The sequence below is a fragment of the Mesocricetus auratus genome, unplaced genomic scaffold (assembly GCF_017639785.1).
Source record: "Mesocricetus auratus isolate SY011 unplaced genomic scaffold, BCM_Maur_2.0 Super-Scaffold_100015, whole genome shotgun sequence".
Classification (NCBI taxonomy): domain Eukaryota; kingdom Metazoa; phylum Chordata; class Mammalia; order Rodentia; family Cricetidae; genus Mesocricetus; species Mesocricetus auratus.
In genome coordinates, this window is record NW_024429198.1 from 1,847,823 (window position 1) to 1,875,558 (window position 27,736).

Below are 27,736 nucleotides of genomic sequence, written 5' to 3' on the forward strand. Positions count from 1 at the left end.
ACTTGCTTTGAAGATCAGGCTGTCCTTTAACTCCCAGAGGTCCACCTGCCTCTTCTTCCTGAGTGCTAGTATTAAAGGCATGGGTGACCATGCTTGACTTACTGATAACTTTTTATGTTAGCTTAAAAAAGGAAAAGACTTCTGCCACTGTGGGTCAGGTCTGGGTCTGTGGTCCTACTCCAGCAGGGGACTCTACTGATGTCTGTGGTCTGTGTTACCACCAAAGGACATTCAGATGTCTGTGGTCGGTGTTGTGGCCTGACACCATGTTGTTATCTGTGGGCTGTGTTGCTGCTGGGGGGCAATGCTGAAGTGGGTGGTCTCCACTGCCACCTGAGGCCATGTTGATATCCATGGTCTGCTGCCAGAGACCATATTGGCGTCCATGATCTGTGTTGCTCCAGAGGCCATGTTGATGTCTTTAGTCTGTATTTCCACCAAGGGCCATGATGGTTATGACGGTGTTTGTAGCCTGTGCTGTGGCAGAGGTCCCAGTTGATGTCTGTGGTCTGTACTGTTACCAGAGATCATGCTGAGGTCTGTGGCATGTGCTAACTCAGGAGACCATGTGGAAGTCCATGGTTTATTCTCCCACTGACTGCAAAGGGCAAGGAATCTATTTTTGCAGTGGTATCAATTTCTGCAGACCTACAGTTGAGAAAGAGGAATATAGAAGACTTTGGTAATAACCTCTTACCCTGCCCCCCAAAGTAGCAGCCTAGACAGGAAACCATAGAAGATAACTTTTAAAAATTGTGGTAAGGATGATGAAGGGTAGCTCTCCACAACTGAGGTCTTCTGGTGGGGGCGTTTTGGTACGGAAAGACTCAGTTTTCTTTAAGGGGCTGGCTACTGTGAGTTTGGGCATGCTCCAATAAGTATATAGTCAACACAAATAGGACTTGTGCTTTTTTCCCTCTTTTCTCACCGGGGGAGTCACAAGGGTGGGTGGCAAGCTGGGAGGACTGGGAAGTGAGTGTGATCAGGGTGCATGATGTGAAACTCCCAAATAATCAGTAAAAATATGAAAAAAACCCAAATAGTCAAATTAATCCCATGCTAAAAGAGTAATGATAAAAGCATCTTTTCAAATGCACTACAGGGCCATAGTAGCAAAAACAATGTGGCACTGGCATGAAGGCAAACAGGTAGACCAATGGAATAGAATAGAGGATCCAGAACCAATCTTTGACAAAGGGGCCCTCTCCAAAAAAGAAAGACAGATAGGTGGAAAGAAAGAAAGGAAGGAAATAAGGAAGGAAAGAAAGAAAGGAAGAAAGAAAGGAAAGAAGGAAGGAAAGAAAGAAAGGACAAAGTCACACATTGGAGAATGGACAGCCTCTTGAATAAATGGTGCTATGAAAACTGAATGTTCACATGTAAATGACAGAAACCAGGTTCACATCTCAGATCCTGCACAAAAATCACTCTAAAGTGGGTCAGAGACCTTAATGTAAGACTGAAATCCCTGAGGATGATGGAGGGAAACATTAGTAAAACACTTCAAGGTATGGGTATGGGTATGGGTACGGGTACGGGTATAGGTATATGACATATGCAAAGGACTTTAATATCAGAGGCAATAAGGAAGAACTGAATATATGATTTCATGAAATTGAAAAGTTTATGCACAGCAGAGCAAACAGTGTGAAGAGAAAACATTTGTCAACTATACACATGATTCAGGATTAATATTAATATGCAGAATTTATAGGGAACACTAATAATTAAAAAACAAATACCCAAATTCATCCATTTGAATATATAATTCTCAAAGGAAGTGAGAATGGAAAGTGTGCAATATCCTTTGACTTGAGGAAAATGCAAATTTAAACCAGTCAAAATGGCTATCTTCAGGAAAAACAGGCACAAATTTTAGTGAGAATATGCACACAAAGGAACTTTTATTAATCACTGATGAGAATGTAAACTGGTCCAGTCACCAGAAAAGTCTGTGGGGAGTTTGCCAAACAAATAAACAGGCAAACAAACAAATACCTCCAATAGAACAGCCTATGACCCAGTCTTGGATACATACATGAAGGATCCTAGGGTGGTGGGCCACAGACACATTTTCAAATCCATACTTGTTGTTGCACTGCTTATAATAGTCAAGATATGGAACCAGCCTAGATGTTTATCTGAAGATAAGGAATATATATATATATATACACATATATATATAAATCACATATGCCATACATACATGATGGCATTTATTCAACCATAAGGAAAAATGAACTCGAAACACACTCAGGAAAATGGTTAGAATTGCAACTGCTGGCTTCTTCGTTCCCCTTCCTTGAGTTTTCAGTGCTTGAATATGTAGATCTTGTCTTCTATTCATATTATTATTAGCGTGACCACTGGTTCACAAGTACTCAATAATCTTTTGTTGAAGAGAAGCGTCTACATAGTTGAGAGAGAGAGAGAGAGAGAGAGAGAGAGAGAGAGAGAGAGAGAGAGAGAGAGAGAGAGTATGTTGCATGCACCTGAGTTTGTAGTATGTCAACTAAGGAAGATACATGTGGAGACCAGATTTGATATCCGGTGTTTTCCTTCATTATTGTCAGCTTTACTGCCTTGAGACAGGGAATCTCATCAAGATGGAAGTTTGCTGTTTAGGCTAGGTTGACATCCTGGGGAGCATTTGGTATCCTTCTGTTTCTGCCTCCTCCCATCCACAAGATGTTGGAATTATAGCATTTACAGCTATGCTTGGCATGTTATGTGGGTACTGGAGATATGAACTCAGGTCCTCATACCTGCAGAGCAGGCGTTTTCATTGGACTGTCTATCCAGCCTCATCTTTATTTTTTAAAGACATATATATGTGTGGATTTTGTATAACTTTTCCCCAAATGCATTTCTTATTGATTAGGGTACATGTGTATGTCAATTATATTACAGTTGTCTCAAATACTTATATAGAAGGATGACAGTTATTTACAATGCACTATAATCTGAGAGGAATATGTTATAAAGTGAAGTCCATAGGATGATTTCATTTTATAAATGTTAAGTGTATATAAATTATACCCATGTGTATAAATAAAATTATAAACTAGAATGTACCATGCCTATTATATGCATTAAAAGAGTTATTGTTTTCTAACACACATATTACCTATTTTATTTTACAGTGCTGAGAATTAGCCTTGTGCAAGCTCACCATGTGTTCAACCTAGGAAGTACATGAACAGCTTAAAATTTCCCACTACATTCACCATCTCTCTGTTTTCCTTCACAAAGAGGTCAAATGGGACAAGGGGGACAAGAATTGTAATCCTAGTTCAGCTGTCATGAAATACAGTAATTCATTCAGCTTTCCCTGTGGCATGTTTAAACACATAGCAGGAGCAGTGATAAGCATCTGTTTCCTCCTTCAAGGGATGTTTCGACATAACAGGCATCACTTTAGAGTACTTGGGAGGAAAATTGGAAAAGTCCTGGATGCTTCATTTATTATTAATATCTCTTCCCTTGCCTGCTATATTTTAAAATGACTCAGAATATTAATATGTGGGACAGGGGACTACTTGGGAAAAGAGGAAGGAATCTGATGAAATATAACACAGTATAAAGCAGTTACATTTTTATCACCCTAGGAGCCAGCAGTGTTTTGTCCTTTATCATTTCTCATGAAGTAATGATCCCCCGGAGTCTACTGTGCATGCCTCTCTGCCTATTCTGTTGAAGGTGATTTACAAATCACACTTCTGCTGCCAATGTTAAGAAATTTTGAACTTTTAAGACAATGTGCATTTATTTAGCATGTTCTATCAGCATTAAAAACAAAACTACCTGATAAAATTCAAAGTGAAACAATTTCTTTATGTTCTAATACCAAATAGCATCTCTGCCTTTACCTTAATGAAGCAGCAGAACAAGAAAGATCAGAAAGTCAACATATTCATTAGATAAATCATTTTCCAGTTAAGACTCATAGGGATTTTTCCAAATTGCTGTTATAAAGGAACACGCCTTCCCCTTTATTAAATGTCAAGGAGGTAAATTTTCATTTTAACACATGCACACACACACACACACACACAAAACTTTAAGGAATTAAAAGTTCATGGTCATAGAAATATTGAGGTCATTGTGTTGTACAGTATAATGGTATTAATAACCATTAGGACCCATTATGGCCCTTGTTCAATGTGCTGATACCATTTATTATCATTCCTATTACGCCTTGCTTGCTAACACTACTTAATAATTTGATTAATTTCCTGGCTTACTTGTATGATCTATACTTCCAGACACTATACTCACTTGCAAGTGCTCAACCAGCAAAGTGTGACAACAGCAGTAGTTTTGTGAGAAGTAATGAATTTACAGGAAGACAACCACAGGCAAGCCCTCTTACAGTGGTAGCTCTGTCTGTGGGAGAGGAATCACATACACTTTAGTGTCATCTCAAAGTGCTCCTAACTGTACACTAATTGGGGTGCAGGGTAGAAACTGAGATTTTACATGTCAAATTTGGGCATGTGGCCACCCTACTTAAAAGGAAGTGGAGCAGGCATCCCCCAAATAATGACTTGTCTGGTTCAGAAGGCTTACAGCTTTCTGTCTGTCTGGAATAGAACTATTGCACTTTAAAATTCAATCCTAGAGAAGTTTTAGATGTATTCATTTATACTTGGTATTCCTTGATCTAGTTAGTAGAAGCACACATTATAGTTTACCTAAAGCTAAAGTTCATTTTATTATTATTATTGTTGTTGTTGTTATTACTATTATTATTATTACTTGTGTGTGTGTGTGTGTCTGTGTTTCTATGTACCACAATGTATGCATTGAGGTCAGAGGACAACATTTGCAGTCAGTTCTTCCTTCATGGGTTCTGAGGACTGAACTCAGATTGTCAGGTTTTCATAACAAATGCTTTTACCCACTGGGCAATCTTGCCTGCTTGCAAAGTGGGATATAATTGTCACTGGTAAGACTAGGGAACATGGCTTTGCTGTAAAATCCCTGCTCTCTTTAGTTTCTGTTTATTTCTATGTACCTGAGGATGCTGCCCATTGCCACCTTTATAGACAGCTGTTTTTGCTTCTTCATTCTAAATATGGGAGACCTATATGATGTTCAATGTAGTGATCATGATTACTGGCAGCCATACTGCATTTAATAGCTGTAGCCACCAAATGCAGGTTTCTTTATTCCTGGTGTTTCTTTATCCACAAATTCTCAACTTGATGATCTTGTAGGAGCTCCCCTTACATTGGTCATTGGTAAAATTTGACTGGGGATAAGGCTATGGAAGGACATAATGGTTTTTTTTTTGTTGATCATATCACTACATTTGGAGAAAAGAGTAAGTGTAGACATTCAGCATTATTGGGAGGAACAGGAAGATATTTAAAGAGAAAAAGACATCCATTGCAAAAAACTTTGGGGAGATGTCAGAGCTAAGAAGAAACTGTGGCTAAATCTTTGATGGAAACCTTTTCATGGATGGATTGATAGACTGTGAGATGTCTTCTGACTTTAACTTTGAAGGTAAATATCTCTACCCTTTTCAAAAGTAAAAATTTAATGGGAGAAAAGGGTCATATGATGGGGGAAGTCCTACTGTGTGTATATAAATAAAGCACTGTAGGCCAATAGGGAAGTAAGATAGGTGGGACTGGGAGTTTAGGAGGATTCTGAGAAATGTAGTAAAGAGAATGGTCACTTTGTGATCCCAGGGAGGAAAGGACGGGTCAGGATGCTGTCCTCGGAAAGATAAGTCCTTATAGAAATATATATTAGTAATTATGGGTTAATAATTAACTCAGAGCTAGCCATTAAGAAACCATAGCAAATGGCCAACAACTTCATAATTAATATAGTGTCTCCTGTGTTATTTGGGGGCTAAGTGGTGACAGGAACGAGGAGGCTGGTGGGAAGAATGCATGTTACAGTCATAGAAAGACTTTGTTAAAGCCTAACTTCTGGTGGCCTGAGCAGAACCACTGGAGACCTGTGGACTATGCAGAGTGGATCCGGATCCCAGCCCAACGGGATTCAGCCTGTCCAGAGACTGCCAGTTTCCAAGTCCCAGTCTCCACCCACGGGACAGGTGAGGCAAGGGTCCAGCCTACCAAGAGTTTGCTAAGGTCCTGATACTAGGACAGCCTTCATCCACCCAAGAGGAAAGCCACCAGGGTAGTGGATCTGCTCCCACCCACTGGAAAGGAACTGTGGTCACATACCCACCAGGGGAGGAAGAGACACCTTCTGCATCTCTGATGGGAAGGAGACAATACAAAAACACACCCACCAACAGAAAAACCAATATGACACTGCCAGAAACTAGAGAATCTACATTAACAAGATATGAACAGTCCATTGCAGAAGAAGCAGATGAGAAAGACTTTAAAAACAACTTCATGAAAATGATAGAGGCCTTCAAAGAAGATATGAGAAAATCTTTTAAAGACATGGAAGAAAAAAAAACAAACCAAAAATTACAAGACATGGAGGAAAAAAAATCCAAAAACTGAAAAAAATGTAAGAAATGGAAGAAAAGACAACCCAAAAACTTCAACAAATGCAAGAAAGAGAGGAAAAGACAAAGCAAAAATTACACGAAACAATTAAAAAAGTATAAGGGTTGAAAGCTGAAATAGGGACAATAAAAATGCAGTCTGAAGGAATGCTGGAAATAGAAAAGCTGGGCAAACAGTCAGGTACTGCAGATACAAGCATAACCAACAGACTACAAGAGATGGAAGACATACTCTCAGTTGTTAAAGAAACACTAGGGGAAATAGATTCATTGACCAAAGAAAATCTTAAGTCAAACAAATCCCTAACACAAAATATCCAGGAAATATGGGACACCGGGAAAAGACAAAACCTAAGAACAATAGGAATAGAAGAAGGTGAAGAAATGCACCTCAAAGGGGCAGAAAACTGCCACGCCTGCTGCACAGCCTGTGCCCAAGAATGTGTGGAGGGTGTCGGGATTGATGACACAGAGACCAGTCGGTGGCTTCCAGAAGGCTCCCCAAGAAGGCTCTATTTTATTCCTACCCTGGCTGGTTATATATACCCTGACACCAGAGGCGGCAGTGGGTGGGTCAGAAAGAGGCGTTTAGTCTTTGGAAAAGGTTGAGGTCAGGGCAATGTATTGTTTTTAGTAAACATGTTTTTAGTAAACATGTCTTACAGCTGGCTGCTCCCAGGCTGATGGGAAAGTGGGCCTCCGGCCAAGGTCTGTTGTTCCCACAGAAAACATATTCAACAAAACCATAGACAAAAACTTTTTCAACTTAAAGAAAGACATACCAATGAAAGTACAAGAAGCATACAGAACACCAAATAGAGTGGACCACAAAAGGATATCCTCTCGCCACATAATAGTAAAAACCCCGAACATACAGAATAAAGAAAGAATATTAAGAGCAACAAAGGAAAAAGACCAAGTAACATACAAAGGCAAACCTATCAGAATCATACCTGACTTCTCCATGGAAACTCTGAAAGCCAGAAGGTCCTGGATAGATATTCTACCAACACTAATAGACCATGGATGCCAGCCCAGACTGCTATACCCGGCAAAGCTCTCGATCACTATAGATGAAGAAAACAAAATATTCCCTGACAAAACTAGATTTAAACAATACGTATCCACTAACCCAGTCCTACAGAAAGTTTTGGAAGGAAAACTCCAACCCAAGGGAGTTAACTATGACCAGAAAAACATAGGCAATAGATAATCCCACCTTACCAACAGCCAAAAGTAAAGAGGTGGAAACCCACATATAATTTCACCACCATTAACTATTCCAAAACAAACAAGAATGAGCAATCAATGGCCATTAATCTCAATATTAATGATCTTAACTCACCCATAAAGAGACACAGATTAGAAGACAGAATCCATCCTGTACTGCATACAAGAAACACACCTCAGCCTCAAAGACAGACATTACCTCAGAGTTAAGGGTTGGGGAAATATTTTCCAATCAAATGGACCCAAGAAACAAGCGGGGATAGCAATCCTAATATCTAACAAATTAGATTTTAAAATAAAATCAACCAAAAGAGATGAAGGAGAGCATGTCATACTCATCACAGGAGAAATCCATGGAGATGACGTTTCAAATTTGAACATCTATGCCCCAAATACAAAGGCACCCACATTCATAAAAGAAACATTACTAAAACTCAAATCACATACAAATCCCTACACAATTATAGTGGGAGACTTCAACACCCCACTCTCACCTCTAGACAGGAATACCAGACAGAAACATAACAAAGAAGCAAAGGAACTAATAGAAGCTATGACCCAATTGGGATTAAAGGACATCCATAGAACATTCCACCCAAATAAAAAAGAATATACCTTCTTCTCAGCGCCACATGGAACCTTCTCAAAAATCGACCACATACTTGGCAACACATAAAATCTCAACAGGTACAAAAAATTGGAATAACTCCTTATCAGACCACCATGCGTTAAAATTAGAATTCAACAACAACACAAATTGCAGAAACCCTACATGGAAATTGAGTAATGCACAATTGCACCATTCCTGGGTCAATGAAGAAATAAAAAAAAAGAAATTAAAGACTTCCTATATTCAATGAGAATGTGGACACAACATACCCAAAATTATGGGACACTTTGAAAGCAGTGCTAAGAGGAAAGTTCATAGCATTAAGTGCCCACATGAAGAAACTGGAGAATAGTCACACTAGAGAATTAACAGCACAGCTGAAAGCTCTAGAACACAAAGAAGCAAATTCACCCAGGAGGAGTAGACGCCAGAAAATAATCAAATTGAGGGCTGAAATCAGTAAAGAGAGACTAGGAAAAGAATTTAAAAAATCAATGTAACAAAGAATTGGTTCTTTGAGAAAATCAAGAAGACAGACAAGCATTTATCCAAACTCACCAAACAACAGTGTGTGAACATGCAAATTAACAAAATCAGAAACGAAAAGGGGGACATAACAACGGACATTGAGGAAATCCAGTGAATCATCAGGTCATACTTTGAAAACCTGTACTCCACACAATTTGAAAATCTAAAGGAAATGGACAATTTTCTGGATAGATATCACTTGCCAAAATTAAATCAAGAACAGATAAGCAATTTAAATAGACCTATACCCTCTAAGGAAAGAGAAGCAGTCATCAAAAGTCTCCCAACCAAAAAAAGCCCAGGGCCAGATAGCCTCAGTACAGATTTCTACCAGAAATTCAAAGAATAGCTTATACCAATTCTTCTCAAAGTATTCCCATGCAATGGAAGCAGAAGGGTCTTTGTCAAACTCTTTCTACGAGGCTTCAATAACCTTGACAGTCAAGCCACACAATGACACAACTAAGAAAGAGAACTTCAGACCAACATCCCTCATGAACATTGATGCAAAAATGTTCCTGGATTTGATTTGCCAGTATTTTGATGAGTATTTTTGCATCAGTGTTCATGAAGGAGAGTGGTATGATATAGATAAATTGCTTTAGCCTTTACTGACCTTGTTGTTGCATATTGATCCTTTTTGAGCTTGTTTCATCCTCTTCTCCAATTGAAGTCCTACATTTGTGCATGCGTGGGCGTGTGTGTGTGTGTGTGTGCATTCTGCAGCTGTATGTGCTTTTGCGTAGGGATCCATATGTTGATGGAGAAGAGAGGTTGCTGGGTGTCTTTTTCAGTTGCTCTCTACCTAGTTTTTTAGTGTCTTTCATTGACCCTGAAGTTCATATATTCAGGTGGGCTGTCTGACCAATGCTCTTCAAGAATTTGCCTGTCTATTCCTCTTCAGTGCTGGTATTGAAAGTATGCTGTCCAATGTCCAATCCCTGGAACTGGAGTTACAGGCAGTAGTGGGCTACCACAAGGGTGCTGGAAACAGAAACCCTATCCTCTGCAAGAATAGTAAGCACTGTTCACCACTGAACCATCTCTCCAGTATGAATTCCTAAAATATTAATGTTTTATAGATAAAACGGTAGTGTTAACGTTGTCTTGTTTTTTCTAATGTTATTAATAAAGATTTCCCACAAAAAGAAAGTATGCTGTCCAATGGAATACTACTCAGCAGAAAAAACAATGGAATCTTGAAATTTGCAGGCAAATGGATGGCACTAGAGGAAACGATACTGAGTGAGGTAACCCAGACAAAAAAAGACAAACATGGTATGTACTCAATCATATATGGATTTTAGATATGGATCAGGGGAGTCTCAGCCTACAATCCCAGTGCCAATGAGTCTGGGAAACAGGGAGGTTCCCAAGAGAGATGCATGACACCCCAGAGATGTGTTCCTGAGCAAATTGGGAACAATGGGGGAGAGGAGAGGGAACCAGGAAAAAGAGAGGGGGAATAAGAGGAGGGGAGAAGAAGGCATGGGGGAGCAGGAAGGTTGAGTCGAGGTAAGAATAGAGGAGAGCAGGATGAGAGATACCATAATAGATGGAGTCATTATAGGCTTGAGAAGAGAGCTGACACTAGTGAGATCTCCAGATAACTACAAGGATAACACCAACTGGAAAACTAAGCAATAGTGGAGAGACTACATTAATAGCCCCTCCTTGATGATAAGGTTGATGACTACCCTATATGCCATCCTAGAACCTTCATCCAGTGACTGATGGAGGCAGAGACAGATACCCACAGCTAAACACTGAGCTGAACTCCTGGAACCCAGTGACAGAGTTAGAGGAATGATGAGCAAAGTGGTCAAGACCATGATGGTGAAACCCAAAAAGACAGCTGATTGGATAAGTAGGAGCTCTTGAATCCCAGACTGATGGCTGAGAGGCCAACAGGGGACTGATCCAGACTCCATGAATGTAGTGCCAGTGAGGAGGCCACAGAAATCACTGGGGTCTTGGGTAGTAGATTAGTGTTTACCGTAGTTTATGAATGATCTTTGGGAGCCCATTCCAAATAGAGGGATGCTCTAGGTCCTACCCTGGATGAAATGACAGACTTTAGAGATCCCCCCAAGGAGGGTCTCACCCTCCCTGGGGAATGATGTGGAGATTGGGTAGGGGACTGGGGGGCTGGTGGAGTGACAAGGGAGGAGGGGTGGGAGAGGGAGCTGGGATTGACATGTGAAGCATTCATGTTTCTAATTTAAAGAAAAACATTACAAAAAAGAAAGTGTGCTGTCACACCCAGCTTGTGTGTGTGTGTGTGTGTGTGTGTGTGTGTGTGTGTGTGTGTGTGTGTATTTTTTGGCTGTGAATTCAGGACCTTATGTTTACATGGAAAGCACTTTACCAATGGACCCATCTCTCCTGTCTTGAAGTACTGACCTGACTTTACAGTGAAAAATATTAAGGTTGCCAGTCTTGTGGAAAGTAAATTGTTGATGAGAATGATAGGGGTCTCTTCTAGATGAGGTTTATCTCTCAATATGGGTTTTCCTGTATATGGACTCAGAAGCAGAGGTAAGGAGGCCCACTGGGCCTTTAAGGTGGGAGGCTCTGTTGAAGTGGAGGAGTGAAGGAAGCATCTAACTTTCATGAGGGATGAGGAGGAGCACATGAAATTTGCAGCTGGAAGAGATCAGGCAGCAGCTGCAGCCAGATCATCATGGTGACTGCAACCCAGATACAGAAACAGTGTGGGAGGCAGTCTTCTGGCAGTTTCCTTATGTCACCACTAAAACAATGTTAAGGCTTACTGTCTTCATTAGCAAAGCAGAAAAACAATTCCCAAAGATGGAGTCTTTTTTTTTGTAGTGTAAGAAATAGGAAAAAATGGCTTTCACTAATAAAACTCCTTATTTCAAGAAATTTAGGTTTAAAAAAATACCAAAATTATTTCTTTTATTTTCTATCATGTAATTTTAAACCTCAAAACATCAACAGCTAACAGAATAAGATATTTGGCAGGAAAATATAGTTTCTATATTCTCCTATAAAAACCAGCATTGTGACAAGATTCCTTGTTTACTTATTTTTATAAGTCTTCTATTTTTCTTCTTGGGTTAAAAACCTAGAATATAAGTTTCTAAAGTGAAGAATGTGTATATTTAAGAGTTTAATATACATTATTGAACCATTTTTTAAAAGCCGTTGCCCTCTTCTCTGAATTTCCCCCTGTAATTTTTGGAATTCATAGAAATAAAAGATGACCCAGAAACTCTTGACTTAGGTTGACTTTCAGGCCCATTGTCTATTGTAGTAGGCAATGCCCCTTGATAAGTACATGATTCTACTCTGGGTTAATTCCTTACCGTTCATTTCAGTCTTTTGTTTTATTAACACTTGACGCCATGGCTAAGGGAACTATTGAACCAAGGAGACATAATATAAAGAATTTTCACAAAGCACCATAAGGTTAATAGGTTTAGTGAATGTAGCTGGAGATTGTAGATCTGGGAGCTCTCATGTCATAGGGTTGGGGTCAGTGACTGACATGTGGCCAACTACAAATAAAGTTAATCACAAAAATCTCTAGAAAGAGATTAAGAAAAGGAAGTAAACTGTAACCAGCATGGACCAGGTAGACTGAGGACAAAAATAAGTGAGTGCCATACACAGAATCTCATTTGCTTTATGGTCTCTCCTGAGCCTTCTGTTGTTCACTGTGTTGTTTTTCTACCAAGGGACTCTAGGGAACACTGCAAAGCCAGCCCTTTACTTTAGAAGCACACTTCATTTCTAGGGCCAATCTCAGCAAATGGTGAGGTTCATATATTTCTAAATCATTTTCTAAAATATGTTAAAAACATTTGAACAAATATTTTTCAAGTTAACACAATTATGTTAAAAATGACCAGAGCAAAAAATATTGTCATGAGACCTACCTTTAACTGTGCAAACATACAAATTTTCATTCTACCACTTACTTCAGGTTTATCTAGCACAATCTTTCTTAAACTCCAGCACCCAATGCTATTACCAGTGGGGCCAGCTGCAGTACAGACCTCTGAACCTACCCTAAGAATGTCTGTTTTACTGATTATGGATATGGCTTGAGACTTTCTAGTTCTATCAGGGTTTCTGAAGATTCTTGACCATCCTGTAAGAACCAGATGGGTTAGTCAGAATGTGAGGAAGTCCATTAAAGAAAATATGACAATTTCTCCTATTTTACTATTCATTCTTTGAAGAGATTTTTTATTACCTTAACTCTTTCCTTAACCATTTTCTCAAATTTGTTGTCCTACATACTTCCGTTTCCACCCCTTTACAACCATTTCTCTCTCCTCCCATCTTCACCATGGCACTTATTCCATTGCTTAATTATTGTTGTCTGTCTAGTTAACTGCTGATGTCCTCAGGGCAGGGCAGATGTGTTTTATCTATGTATCCCACTGACTAGTACCACAACTAATATGGCAAGAAGAGACACAAATGTGTTGAGTGTAAAAGAATGAAAGTTCCTTTTCTGTTTTTGCTGACTCTTTATGCCATTTTAGAAGGCCATATCTGGTGGACTTGATTTCTCCATTTCTTTCCAGTAAAATGAGAAGCTGTTGCATAATTATGTTCTGACTTTTAAAAGTTATTTTTATCTTCTTTTGTGTCAGTGAATGCTTGTCTACACGTATGCATGTGCATTATGCATATGTCTGGTGCCCCCAGGGCATAAGATCTCCTGGAACTAGAGTTCCAGTTGTGAGCTGTTATGTGGATGCTGAGACCTGAACCTGGGTCTTGGGTCTTCTGGAAGAGCGGTGAGTGTGCTTAACTACTACACTGAGCTACTTCTCCTGTTTCATGTCTTGACTTTCATCACAGAATACAAGTGACTTGCTAGGATGGACTGAAACAAGGTGAAGGAGAGGACATATGTGTACACACATGAAGTGCATGTTCCCTGTTTTCATCTCTTCATGTTAGCTTTCTAAAGTTCAAAAAGTGTGACAGGAATTCAAGTGGGTAGATACAGCAGGCACCCCTGACAAGGCATACATCACCTTGAAGAATATTCAGGTCATAGAGAGTTCATTTTACTCTGTGGCTTGTGACTCTTGGTTCTGGTTGAGTAGCGATGCATAACCCACAAAACTAGATTGTCATGCATTCATGTAATTGCTCATGACTTAGAGGCATCTTGATGTGGGATGGAGGTGATGTACAACAGTGATCCTGGATTCCAGTCTCAGATCATAAGCTTCAATTAGTTGTGTGATCCTTGTCGAGTCTTCTAATTTGATTGTACAGTGAAGGCTTTAATTGAAATGATCTAACTACATCAAATCTTCATGCTTTCTGCATGTGTTAAGAGGAATATATTTCTAAGGGCATAACATACTTTAACTATATGTTTACCTTCCCAGGTTTGGTTAATATGTCCTTTTTATGTGGGAAAGCATGATTTTCTGTGAATAATGCTGTGTGACAGCAGGTTATCTCATGTGATTGGAAGTCCTAGGAGTAATTACAAAGAACTCTTCTTCAGTTGGAAGGGATCTCTTGTATTCATTTGTTCCCATGAAGAAGAAAGTTGAGGTCTTGTCAGGATGGATTATATAAAAGGAACTTTTTTTTTCCTCCCTAAGACATTCTCTCTGGACATTCATTATTTTTTCATTATCTTGTTCCTGTTGAACTTCCTGGCCAAAGAGACTGTAAGCTTGACTCCTGAACTAGATAACATGACCTCAAAAATATGCTATTTGGAAACTACAGAGTCCAGATTTAAAGTATCAGAACAGTCACTTGTGAGCATGTTCCAAGTGTCCAGCTGTTACCATTGAAATGAGCTAGTGCTTCAGCACTGGTAAGTACAGTTTATAGCAGGGTCCCACTGGCAGATAGTTGGTAAAATGCTTGTCCCTGCATATTTGACTTGATAAAGAAAAACAGTTTTGGGGAAGTGACGGCAAGGGTGGGGAGACATATCTTCATGGTGATGAAGCCATAGCAAATTTCTAGGAGACAAGCTGTCACTTTCTTTGACCTTAAAAAATTCCCCATGAAGTTTAATTCACAATCAGTTTAGTAATTCATAGGAGTTAGATGTTATTTAAAAAAATAGAATAGCTTTCATAAATGCTTTCATTCATTGCTACTACTTGGTGCAGAGTATAGTCTGAAATGATAATTTTCACTTTTTAGTGTTTTAATAGCCTCTGCCTGAATTTGTCCATCAACAAAACATATTAAAAAAGCAAAGGTTGTCCAGCTCAAGTGATTGACTCCTGGCTGATTTGTGTCTTTACTTTAGTAACATTTAGATTTGGGACTTACTGGAGATACCCAGGTCCTTTAAAAGACTGAATTTTCCACAGTTGAAAAGTCCTTTTGATTTTGTTGATTCTTAAAAAAAACCTCTTAAATAAAAATACATTTAGAAAAATAGGTACATCCTACAATAGGTCATCATATCATATTGGCCAATTAATCTTGTCTAAGAAAGACAGATGCATGTTTTTTTTCTATTTGTGGTCCTAGATTTTATGAAGATGCATAAAATCACATATGTGTGTCTGATGAGAAAGTAGAAGGGAGATTGTCTAAGAGACAAAGGTGATGAATGGGGGCAAGAGGTAGTGAGGGCTAGGAAGGGGGAGACTAGGGAGTATAGAGGGGAATTTGCTCAAACAAAGGTGATGAATGGGGGCAAGAGGTAGTGAGGGCTAGGAAGGGGGAGAGTAGGGAGTATAGAGGGGAATTTGCTCAAATGCAATATGCACGTGTATGAAAATGTTCTCATGCAATGTAATTTAATGTACAATGAATAAAAGCAATGAATGTTTAAGAGTCTGTACATCACCAGGCACTAAACAAGATTATGTAACCAGCAATTAGAACAAGAAATGCAACATTATTAATACTATATAACTACTCATATTCTATTGTAGGCCTAACCCATCTCTCTACTAAGAGCAATGCATGATGAAGTTCCAATGGAATAGATTACATTGTAGTGTGCACTCTTGTACCTGGATGCTTTTAATCAACTTAATGCTGATGAATCATCATTGGTTTATAAAATATAAATATAATTATTTGTTGGTTTTACATTTCATAGAATTTGAGTATTTCTATTTTTCTTCCTTTTTTGGCTATGAAAATGCTATGCCATGTGTTTGGTGGAAATATCTGCAGTCTAGGGTAAAGTGAGAAATGGAGTCATAGGATATGTCTGAGATCATTTTGAGGAGAAAGTGCTGAATACATTTCCCAAGGCTGAGTCATTTTTAATGACAGTTGACTCTTTTCTTTGCATAAAAAATAAAGGAGAGACATGGCTGAACCACATTGAAGCTAGATTGTAGCAGAGGGTTGAATGTGAATGATACATCTTTCATTTCCAACATTGTGTGATTTTCAAAACTTTTCTTAGTAAAAGCTTTCATTCTTTTCCTTCTCTTATTTAACTGAGGGATGTATACAAATTGTTTGTTTTGTCCTGTTTTGGTTTGTTTATTTTTATCTTATCAATATATTTTAGCAGCTAGTTTATTTTTCCAAGAAGAAAGAGAAAGAAAGGGTGTGGATTTGAATGTACGGGGATGTGGGGAGGATCTTGGAGGAATCGATGATGAAGAAACCATAATCAGAATATATTGTCTAAAAATCCATTTTCAATAAAATAAAAATATATTTCTATGATTCTCCAACTTTTCTCATTGTCTGTTTTAATGTGTCCCTTTTCATCTCCAATTTTGATAATTTAGATCTTCTTTCTCCTTCTATGCCCATATCTAAAAGTTATGTCTTTTCATGGTGTCCCAGAATTCTCTCATGTTCTGTTAAAAATATTATTCTTGACTTTTACTGGGTGACCCCATGTCTTAACTTTGTCTTCCAGCCCTGGTACTCTGTTTCCTCTATGATTCCTCTGTTGATGAGGATTTTTTTACTGAGGTTTTGTTTGTTTATTTTTTTTGTTTCTTATTAAATTTTTTGTCTGTTTCTAATAAGATTTCAAAAAGGGTCTTCAGCAATTATCTTTGATGAATTATATTCTCGTGTCTCGGATTGACTTCCTTATTTCATGTATCTCTTTGCTTTTGTTCTCTTGGAGTATATTAATGTTTCCTTGTGTTCTTTGAATATACTTACTTTCAATCGTTTGAATTCTCAGTTCGGTTGTTCTTCTAGGTCATTTTCATTGGGTGTCATTGGTATGGGGTTAACGATTTGTGAAGGAGACATGCGGTCTTGACTTTCCATGTTTCCATTTGATGTTGTTTTGTGTTTCTGTAATGGCAGTTGTGCATCTGGTGTTAGTTTGTTTGGTTGACTTTTTCCTTCTTTCTTCGGTATGTTTTAATTTTTAGATTCAAGTCTGCTTTTTCTTTTAGTGGCAGTGCTCGGAATGTTCAGTGTAGGACTAATCTGTAGCAGCGTTCACTTCTCTCTATGGGATTGACATTGACATGCATTGTGTGCATGACATTAACAAACAGATTATGGCCAGAGGCTCCATTTCAGGTTTTCCTCTGATAGTCAAATATTGTCTTGTGCCACTTGAGCCTCCTTGTTGAGTCTACAACTTTCTCTGTGCGATGTGGAACTTGCTACATGACTATGGGCTTTACCCGGAGCCAGACCCAATCTTTACCCTGAGTCTGCAGCTTCTGATGATGCTACTGCTAGATGTCGATTATGATCAACACCAGAAAGCTCTTTGGTGTTTGTAGGATCAATATTAAAGTAAAATATTATAGAATATTATTATATACTCCACAGCCCTTTATAACTATAATGACACTATTGGTAGTGTTTTTTATTTGACATGGAAGACAATTTTATTACACATAGAAGTTCTGGCATGCATGTTTACGGCTTTGTTTGCTCACCAGTGTGTACACCAGCTGTAATTTATTTTGTTTAACTTTCTGAGTTTGTAATACCACATGTACATCAGCATGGCTTCTTTGGGAAAGTAAATCACACAGATTCTAGGGATGTATTACAAATAAGATACTCTCTGTCTCTCCTGTGTGATATGAACACACACATGAATGCTAAAGTGTGAAGTTGTTCAACTTCATTTTCACAAAAGCTCACAGCACTTGGGGTGCTCCACTGCCCCTGGCTTTGGATACTGTGCATATGGCAGTGAGAAGACAACTGAAGTATTTTCCAGAGAAATGATATTGGGGGTGACCTCAAGGAAAGTGATTTTGTTCAGAAATGTGAGCAGAAAGAAAATTTCACTACCCAGGTATGCTCATGTGGGAGAATTCTTGAAAGTCAGAGTCATCTTTGCAGAATGTCATGAAATTTAACCTACAGCAGCCAAGAAAGTAAACTTGTGCTATAAATAATGACCTTATAGAATGTCCAAATGAGGTAAGCAGTGCACACAACAGACCATTAGGGAAAATACCCGGAGCAACACATCCAACTGAGAAAACAGCATCCTTTAATCTTAAACTATCTTGAAAAATGTAAAAGAACTATGTGGAATTCTTGGAGATCTCCTGGAAATTTTTTTCCTGGAAAATATTTTCTTTTTGGGGGGGAATTAACTTTGAGAACCCATTGCCTACCGTTTGTCATGCTGCTGAATACATAAATGGAAGTAAATTAATAAATACTAGAAAATAGAGGTGTTAAAAAGGAGTTGTCAAATGATAGCTTGTGAACAACAAGGGCAGATAACTCTCCTCTATGAACATTCCTTTTTTCATAAACCAAAGCTCAATCTGTTCTCTGGTTTGGAACCAGTGATAGATACTGAATGTTTGGCCGTTTTTTCTCTTTAAGAAACAATAGCATGTTCACAGGGAAGAAGAGATGGGTGCCCTTTTAGAAACCATTTGCTATAAAGCTCATGCTTGCCTGCCAATGTTCAAAATTATGGAAACATGTGCATGAGACTTTTGAACAAAGCCAACCTCTGGTCTCAAGACAAAATGTTCTGAGAAAGTGCACAGTCCATAGTCCTGCATGACATTAACAAACAAGTGCTTAATTCTGCCCATGGACCTCTACCCCAGCATGGCAACCAGGAATACACAACAGAGCTGCAAAATCCCAGGTGGTTTATGGTTAATGACACAGGAGCATTAGCAACACTGAGTAACGAGGTATGCAAAGAATGATACAACTTTACTTCTGTTAAGCCACTGCAAGGATAAATGATTTGCTTAGATAAATCATTCTGCACAGACCTTAAAGATGGCTGTGAACAAAATGAAGAACAACAACAACAACAAATTCCACCAGAAATCTATTGGCACAATTTTAGCCAGCTTGCTTGTGCCAAAAAGCAGCTTAAGAGAAGCATGAAATAAATTGTCTTGTAGTATCTTTGAGTTAGAATAATGAACCCATAAAACCAGTTCTTGGTACACTCTGTTTCAAGCAAAGACTTAACATTTCAGATTGCATGTCTTTTAATACATATAAAATATTATTGTTTTTGATGTATTTTGTCAGCTAGCATCTACTTATGTATGTAAGGAAAGCAACAACATGTTTTAATGAGCTAGACGTTTGAGACTTCTTAGTTTCCCCTAAGTTTAATTTTATTGTTTAAGGTAAACCTTTGGTTTGTGTCCTCTAAATGTATCCAAGCTGTGCTTTGAAAAGTACTAAGAAAGCAGACTTAAATACAGTCGCTGAGATGTATCTTCCTCAGTGAAGGGTTACATGTTTGTAAGCTAAGTAGATGAGAAACTGAGGTAGGAGTATTAAGAGTTCAGGACTAGCCTGGATTGCTTGGTGAATTTGAGAATAACTTAGCCTGTGTAACTAGACTCCAAAAATAAAACATAATAACAAGAAAAAGAAAGAAAGGAAGAAAGGGAGGAAGGGAGGAAGGAGGGAAGGGAGGAAGGAAGAGTGAACAAATGTCTTCTGACTTTAGGCTTCTAGGAGCTTTTGTCTCAAACTTCCTTACCAAGTTTTGCATAAACTGTTTTTTGAGTCAAGTTAGATCCTAGAAATCAAAAGAAGAATGTGTGATAGAAGAGATATTGTTTGAAATGTGAGCTCATCTTTTGAATTGCTGAATATATTAAAGCTAATTTTTACTTACCTTAAAAAGCAGCAGGTTGTAACTTGTGAAGGACACTCTCATACAAGGCATTAGAGACTAAAAGTCAAATTCGAGAGCTGGAGAGATGCTCAGGTGTTAAGAGTGGGTGCTGCCCTTTCAGAGGACTGAGATCAGTTTCCAGTGCTCACACTGGGTGACTCACAACTGCCTATACTCTAGCTCCAGGGGATCTGGAAATCTTTTTCTGAAAGCAGCTGCATGCATGCATATATACAAGCATATGTACACACACACACACAAATAAAATAAATCTTTAGAATCCAAACTATAGGTAGCAATAGTTATTACCTGATGTCAGATCACTTCATTGTCAGGTTTGCTGTGCCACTTTGACATATTCAAGCAGAATCTGAAAATTCACAGAGTGCAAGTGAGACTGTGGCAGTTATTTTCAAAATTAATTAAAAACTGTACATGCAAAGAGACACCAAGACCATGGCAACACTTTTTTCCTTCATATTTTTTTTATTTAACTTTTTACACATGCCACTCTCAGTTCCCTCTCCCTTCCCTCTTCCCCCACCCCCCCCCAATCATCCCAACCCCTCACCCCTACTCCATCCCCCCCTCCACTCCCCAGGGAGGGCAAGGGCTTCCATGAATGATTTCCAGAGTCTGTCACATCATCCCGGGAAGGGTTACCATGGCAACACTTATAAAAGAAGCATTTAATTGCAGCCTTGCCTACAGTCTCAGAAGTTTAGTCCATAATGATGGCAGGAAGCATGGTAGCACCAAGGCAGACATGGTGCTGGAGAAGTAGCCAAGACTTCTACATCTGGATCTGTAGGCAGCAGGAAGAGAGAGACCCTTACCTTGTCTTGGGCTTTTGAAACCTCAACACCAAGTCCCAGTGACACTTCCTACAAGAAGGCCACACCTACTCCATCAAGACCAAACTTCCTAATCTTTTCAAGTAGTGCCATCCCTGGTGACCAAGTATTCAGTTATATGGGGACCATTCTTATTCAAATCCCCACATTGGGGAATTGTATCAGAAATGAAACTTTGTTTCCATGTTAGACATGATACCTGGGATGTCCTATGTGCTATTATGGCCTCTATCACTAAGCTACACTCCTAGGCTGGAACATTAACTTTTGCTACAAAAGGTTTTCATGAAAAAGATTTGAAAGAAATGAATTTTTGGTATTTGTAAAACAGAGATGTGACAGGGTTAAAAGATTCATACCATATCTTTACATTGATATATGCATCATATGTGAACATCTCTATTTTTTTGTGTTTAAATTTGTATGTATAGATTTCATATGTAAAATAATATAGCATTATAAATATAACTCTTTGTTTATGCCTGAACACACACATGTACTTATATCTGTTACATATATTCTCTATGTATACAAATCTACATATATGATAAATATAAAATCATGTCAGTAAAATGCCAAGAACAGAGTTGTTTCAGATTTTGGAGTTCCTGTTTTGGAATATTTGCAAATATAACAAGATAGTTTACATAAAAGAGAAGTCTAAACATGAAACTTCTTTATGTTTTATACATCTTCCACTCATAGCTTGAAGAAAATTTTGCACAGCATCTTGAATAGTTCTGAGCAGGAGACAGTTTGGTGGTGTCGGGTTCCTCGCTCAGGGCATTATATTACTGTTCTGAGTCTGGAGTTTCTGATAAAGACTACATACCATATGCTGAAAGCAAAATGTGAAAAGTGACAAAATCCCTTAGGAAGATTTTTTTGAGGAAGCAGTGGGCTCTTTAATGATATATATCATTAAGTGTATTAATGATAAGTAAATTAATGCTGTATATCATTACACATATATAGTAATTTTGAAAACATGTACCTAGGGTAAGCTTTGCAAGATGTTTTCCCACCATGAAATAAAGGCAAGAGGTGTCTTAGAGGAAGAGCCTTGGTAGAATCTTAAACTGACATTAAACTTTAACTTTAGAATAATTTTAAGGAAGAATACATCAAAGCATGTGAAACTGGTGGTCAATTATATTATCATTAGTATAAGGCAACACAGTGTTATCATTCTTCATAAAATGCCATGAAATAAGTATGTTAAGGATATTTAATTATGCACATGAGTGCGATAATAAAGGAAAATTGTGAGTTAATTGCTTTCCTTAGAGATGCTATTAGAGATGGCAGTTGGCAGACGCCTAGCATTCTCATGATTCATCCTAAAGAAATACGCTGTTGGGCTGGGAGCATTGGAGATATTCTGGGAAAACCAGGAAGGAAAAGTAGGCTTTCCTGGCACAGATTTCACAGAGCACTTTATTTTCAGCCACGTGCCACTGCTTCTGAGAAGCCATCTCCTACTTAGCCCTGCGTTATGACTTTGATGAGACCAAAACACTTTGTAGACATCTTTGATATGTTTCTTTTCACATGGGATTTTAATTATGACTCCATGTGGTGTGTTGATCTCTGCTCCCATACTAGGAGGCTCTTTGGAGGCATAGCTACTTTATTCTTCCTTCTCTCTAACTGGGGGGTTGGCCCACAAGAGGCTCCTAGGTCCGGTTTTGGAGTGAGTTTGAAGTCTGTTCTCAGGCCCAGAGAGACTGAAGCTCAGAAACACTGGTGTGAGGCAGAGAATCTCTGATTTCTCCCTTATAGTAGCATCTGAGACACCATCACTGTATTTAGATTTGTCTAAACAGCTTCAATCTGTTGACAAATCCCACTTCACTCTCATTTTCTCTAAGGAGAAATTTCCATTTCCTCTTCTTCACTTTCCATCTCACTGGAAAAATATGAACAAGTAGGGTGTAGCTACTGAGGACCCAGAAACACCCTTGCTCCAATATTTCACAGGAAAAAGATGAGTTGTCAGAGGATGGATGATTTACATCGTCACGGATACTCTGCAAACATGTCTTTGAATGAATTCTGCAATTTGCTTGAACATGTTACAGATTTGAGTGGGTGTGACAAGGAGAGGGAAAGCGTGAAGACTTCTACAAACATGGTTGAGCAGTGATATCCATTCTAAATATAACTTCTAGGACTCACATAATATATACAATAGCTTACTCAACATATACATTAACTTACTCACAAATTCCTGTATATTGTGGTTTGGGGCACCTATCTGCTCTGAAGGCAGTTGTCTAGGTGTTGCAATCTGGGGAAAACTTAAATTGAGATCAATGAGGAAAAATTATCTTCTCTCTCTCTGTCTATCTGTCTCTGTCTCTCTCTCTCTCTCTCCACACACACACACACACACACACACACACACACACACACACACACACACTAGAATTTAAAAAATGAACTTTACTAGAGAACACACACTTTTAATCACAATGAAAGAAAAGCATTGGAAATTTATTTAAAAATTAAAAGATAGAACACAAATAGAAAGGAAATAAAAGTTAATTCTAGACTTGCTGTTAAAAATCAGTTCCAAACATTCATGTAGTTAAAAATGAAATACCTGCTTAGAAAAAAATCTGTCAGTTTTGAGAAGAGTGATGGAAAGATGTGAAAATTAGAAAACGGAGAAGGAAATTCAATGTAGTGTTGGGTAGAACTCAGGGTTGTGTAGACTGGCACAGTCTCATTGGTAGTTATCATCCCTCTGGTAATAGAATGTTATATACACATAAGTGTACTAGGGTGTTTTGACTTCACAGACATAGTCCCTAATTATTATGAAACTCTTGTATTTACCTTGATCTGGCTTCCGGGCCTCATGGCTCATTAGCCATTAGCTCAAGGCTGTGTGTGTGTGTGTGTGTGTGTGTGTGTGTGTTAAAATAAATAGAATCTAGGGTCAAGACAGAAAGTTGTAGAATAAGAGAGACAGACGAACCAGGTATAGCGGCACATGCCTGTATTCCCAGCGTTTGGGAGGCTGAGACAGAATGAGCAGACAAGCATATAGAATATTTTATCAGCATGAGATTCCATTTGACTCAGGCTGTGCATACACCACTCTTCAAATAATACACTTGGCAGCCTGAAAACCTTGTCTGCACATACTATGCATGATCATCCTTTCTGAACAATATATTTGCATGCTGTCAGCAGCCTAGAACCCTCACCTGACTTGATATAAATGCACACCTCTTTTCTGAACAGTTGGAATAGGTTTCTCTTCTCCTAAACAACCATCAAAATTTGCTTACATTCAATTTTTCCCTAGTTATGTTCAGGTAGAGAGGTAGATTTGGTCTGAACTAGCTTTGAGTGCATGTTCAAAAAAGCAATCTGTGTCCCCAAAGTGAACTTTTAGGGAAGACAGTCTATTTACTCTCTTAAGCCTATGCATGACTGTGTGTACACATGATTAAAATTAGATGCATCATGGGAAATTACATGCCCAGTAGAAAAGAGGTTATATAACTTTATTTTGTCAATCAATAAGGAGATTACCCAAACCACTACAGCCCTAGTAATCAAACTCTGCTTTTTTAAAGAAAGAAAACCTAGGTAGTAAATGTGTTAGGCTGGTCCTCTCCCCACTGAGTAACCTCAAAAGCACTGTCATTGAGATTTTGTAATGCCTTTCTTCAGTTTCTCTAAATATATGAGAAGTTCACAATCTGGATTTAGAAACAAAAAACAAACACCATCTTAGAACAAATGGTAGTCTTGTAAAGCACACCAGAAGAACTCTGGTTTTGTGTCTCCAATGCCCATCTACAAAGCCTCCATACATTCAAGATGTTCCCAAGGAGAGCTAAACCCTTTCATCAGTAAAATGACAAATCTCTTATCTTATCTGACTTAATCCCATTGCATTCTTGTAGCATGAGTTTCTTTCTATTGTTTGCAGTATGATTTTTTGATCATCATTCTCATGTCACAAATAAAAGTTCTATGTCATATATACCATATGCACACACACACATCTATTTAGAAAAAATATGAAAACAAGATAACAAAAGGCTGGCATTTAGTGGTGCACTGAATGCTCAATTCTATACACTGGTTTGGAGAGCACAGGCTGTCCTGCTGAGACACCTTGTTTTCTGTACTCATGGAAACTGAGGTTCATAGAGCTAAAGAAGTTTCTGTAGTGTCACCTCTGTTAGGCTGACAATGAAGGCATGAGCTGCATGGCTTTGCTAGTGTCAGCTCTCTGCTACATGAAAGGTACCATTTGGTGTCATGCAGTGTGGAACTTCTGAGAATACAAGAAATGATGGACAGTCAATCAATCATGAACAGATAGTATCGATTTCTCCTCCACCATATAGCTTATTTTAGGTTCAATTTATGTTTTGCTTTATTTTCTATTAGTTGACTACCACCCACAAACCTGGAAAGCTTAAGTGACTGGTTGAATTGCTAAATTGATGCTCTGTGGTAGCTTTGAATCAGTTTGCAATATATGTCATTTTAATAGAGACCATTGCTCAACACAGAAATATGATCCCTTCTCAATATTTAAAAATATCCATTCTCTACAGTGTCCAAAAGATTATATAATTCTAGCAGGGAGTATAGGCATTGTATCTGAGTGCTTTGGCTAGCAACTTGGAGATGTGCTCTGGACTTTATTTTTAAGGCTCTTCAAAAATATTATTATTTATTTATGTGTTTGCCTGTGTATGAGAATGAAACAAACCTGTTGTTCACTTGGAGCTGGAGTTACAGGAAGCTGGGATCTGGGAATCCAACTTGGGTTCTCTGCTAGAACCATATATGCTTTTAGCCACTGAACCATCTCTCCAGCTTCTTACAACATTCATAGAATAGTTCTAATAAGACATGAAATGGAAGAAATATTTTGTATGTTGACTTTGTTGGATCAGACTGATGGGAAGTTAATAGAAGAAAACATTTGAGATACTTTGCTAAAATGGACTTTCCACTTCAGGTTTTTGTTTTGGGTTACTCTCTCTCTCTCTCTCTCTCTCTCTCTCTCTCTCTCTCTCTCTCTCTCTCTCTCTCTCTCTCTCCCTGTGTGTATGTGTGATTCTAAACCACTTCTGTAAACCTTTCATCATTGTGACAAAACACAAAGATAAATACTTTATGAGGAGAAAAGGATTATTTTGGCTTATAGTCTTTTGGTCCTGCTGCATTGTTTCTACAGCTCCATGATACCTCATAGATGAAGGATTTACTTCATGACCACCAGGAAAAAAAGGGAGAAAGATCAGAAGTGGGTTAAGTACCAGAATCTAGTCCAAGGGTGATGCTGTAACGATAAACGGCACACTTACTGAAAGTAAAACTAAGTATTTATTGTAGAAATTACTCACAAGATACCAAACAAGTAACCCAGATGAGCTCAGTAGTTTTCCGCTGCCGAACTGGAAGCTGAAAGCCGGAAAAAGAGACCAAGACTTTCGTTCTTCAGTCTTTTATGCCTTCCCCTGTAACGCCCCCTAGCAATGCCCAAAAGTGGGCCTGGCTAGTGACGTAGTTCACCGCCTACATAAGTATACGTCTTTACATCCGTCCGTATACGTCTTTAGTCATGCCTAAAGTGGGTGTGGTTAGCCGTGTGGTAAACCGCTCTTTTATTACCTCATCTGTATGCGCCTCAAGTAAGTCACATGGTTAATGGCGGCATACAGGCTTCCTCCTACAATTCCCCTTTTAGTCTAAAAAGGACAACTAACTTGTGTCAATGAACAAAATGTATCAAACATCTATTCTATCTAAACCTAAACTTATCTGAAAGAAACACCCAAATTTGAACACCTCCTTCTAATCCCAACTCTAAAATAATTGCAAACTAACACTAACAGGTGTAAACTATCCTATAATATCAATAGTAGGGAGAGGGGCGTGGAATTCTCAAAACTACTTCCTGCTGAGATGGGACGATGATAATCTCATGGGGACCTGTGAGAAGAAAAATGTTAGTGTAACAAAATCTTCAGTAGATCAGACAGCCTCTGTATGGTAGGAGATGCTTGACTGAAGTTCTTGACTGGGGTTCTAGTGTTGATTGAAGCTCTCGTCTGAAGCTCTAGCCAGATTGTAGAAGATGTGCTATTTCAGTTTCTTGTTCTGGAGTTGTGTAGAGTGATGTAGTTTCAAGCCAGTTTCAGGATAGTGCTTGTCAGGTGGAGTCAATGATGTGGGGCAGTTCAGATGCCTCCAGTCGAATCAGGTGAAGTCAAGGAAGTGGATCCTCATTCTCTTTCTGAAGCAGTTGAAGATTGCTGTCATGAAATCCCTTGTTCTCTGGAAAACTCAAACATTAACGTTAACAAAGAAATATTTTAACTTTTATATGTATGCATACCGGAAGAGGTGACAATAGGGAAGTGCCTTTCAGGTAGGTCCTCAATCCTTTCTAAAATCCCGTCCATACAAAAAACAAGAAAATTCTTAACATCCTGCATCATAATATGTTGGGGAAGTCCTGTGTATATGTCAATAAATTACTGTTGGCCAATAGGAATTTAGATAGGTGGGGCTAGGAGTCCAGGAGGATGCTGGGAAGGAGAAACACAAGAGAGTCAACATGTAACGCCATGGGGGTAGGAAGCCTGGAACTATTCTCCGGTAAGAAACATACTTAGATTAACAATTATGGGGTAATTACTTAAGTCAGAGCTAGCTAGTAAGAGACAAGCAAGGCCAAGCAGCTTCATAATTAATATAGCCTCCTGTGTGTTTATTTGGGACTGATGCGGCTCTAGAACCAGGCTGGGCGGGAAGGCATCCTCTCAAAGAAAAAAGCTTCTCTTAACAGAATGGTGATCAGGAGTGGGATTATGAATTTCCACACAAAATAACAAAAGCTTTAAAGGAATTTTAGAAACAGGAGAATGGAGAGAAGCACAGATTTTTGGTAGCAGCATTTTTCTCAGGTGTGCTCTGTTTTGCTA

At 38.6% G+C, this 27,736-nt stretch overlaps 1 long non-coding RNA gene across 1 annotated transcript; it reads right to left on the reverse strand.

Moving 5' to 3' along the window:
• On the reverse strand, positions 1-26,195 carry LOC121144300. The gene is made up of 3 exons (XR_005881625.1): positions 26,153-26,195; positions 20,224-20,284; positions 1-648 (listed from the first exon to the last, which is right to left on the reverse strand). It is a non-coding gene; the product is annotated as an uncharacterized LOC121144300 (long non-coding RNA).
• Positions 26,196-27,736: the final 1,541 nt, after the last annotated feature.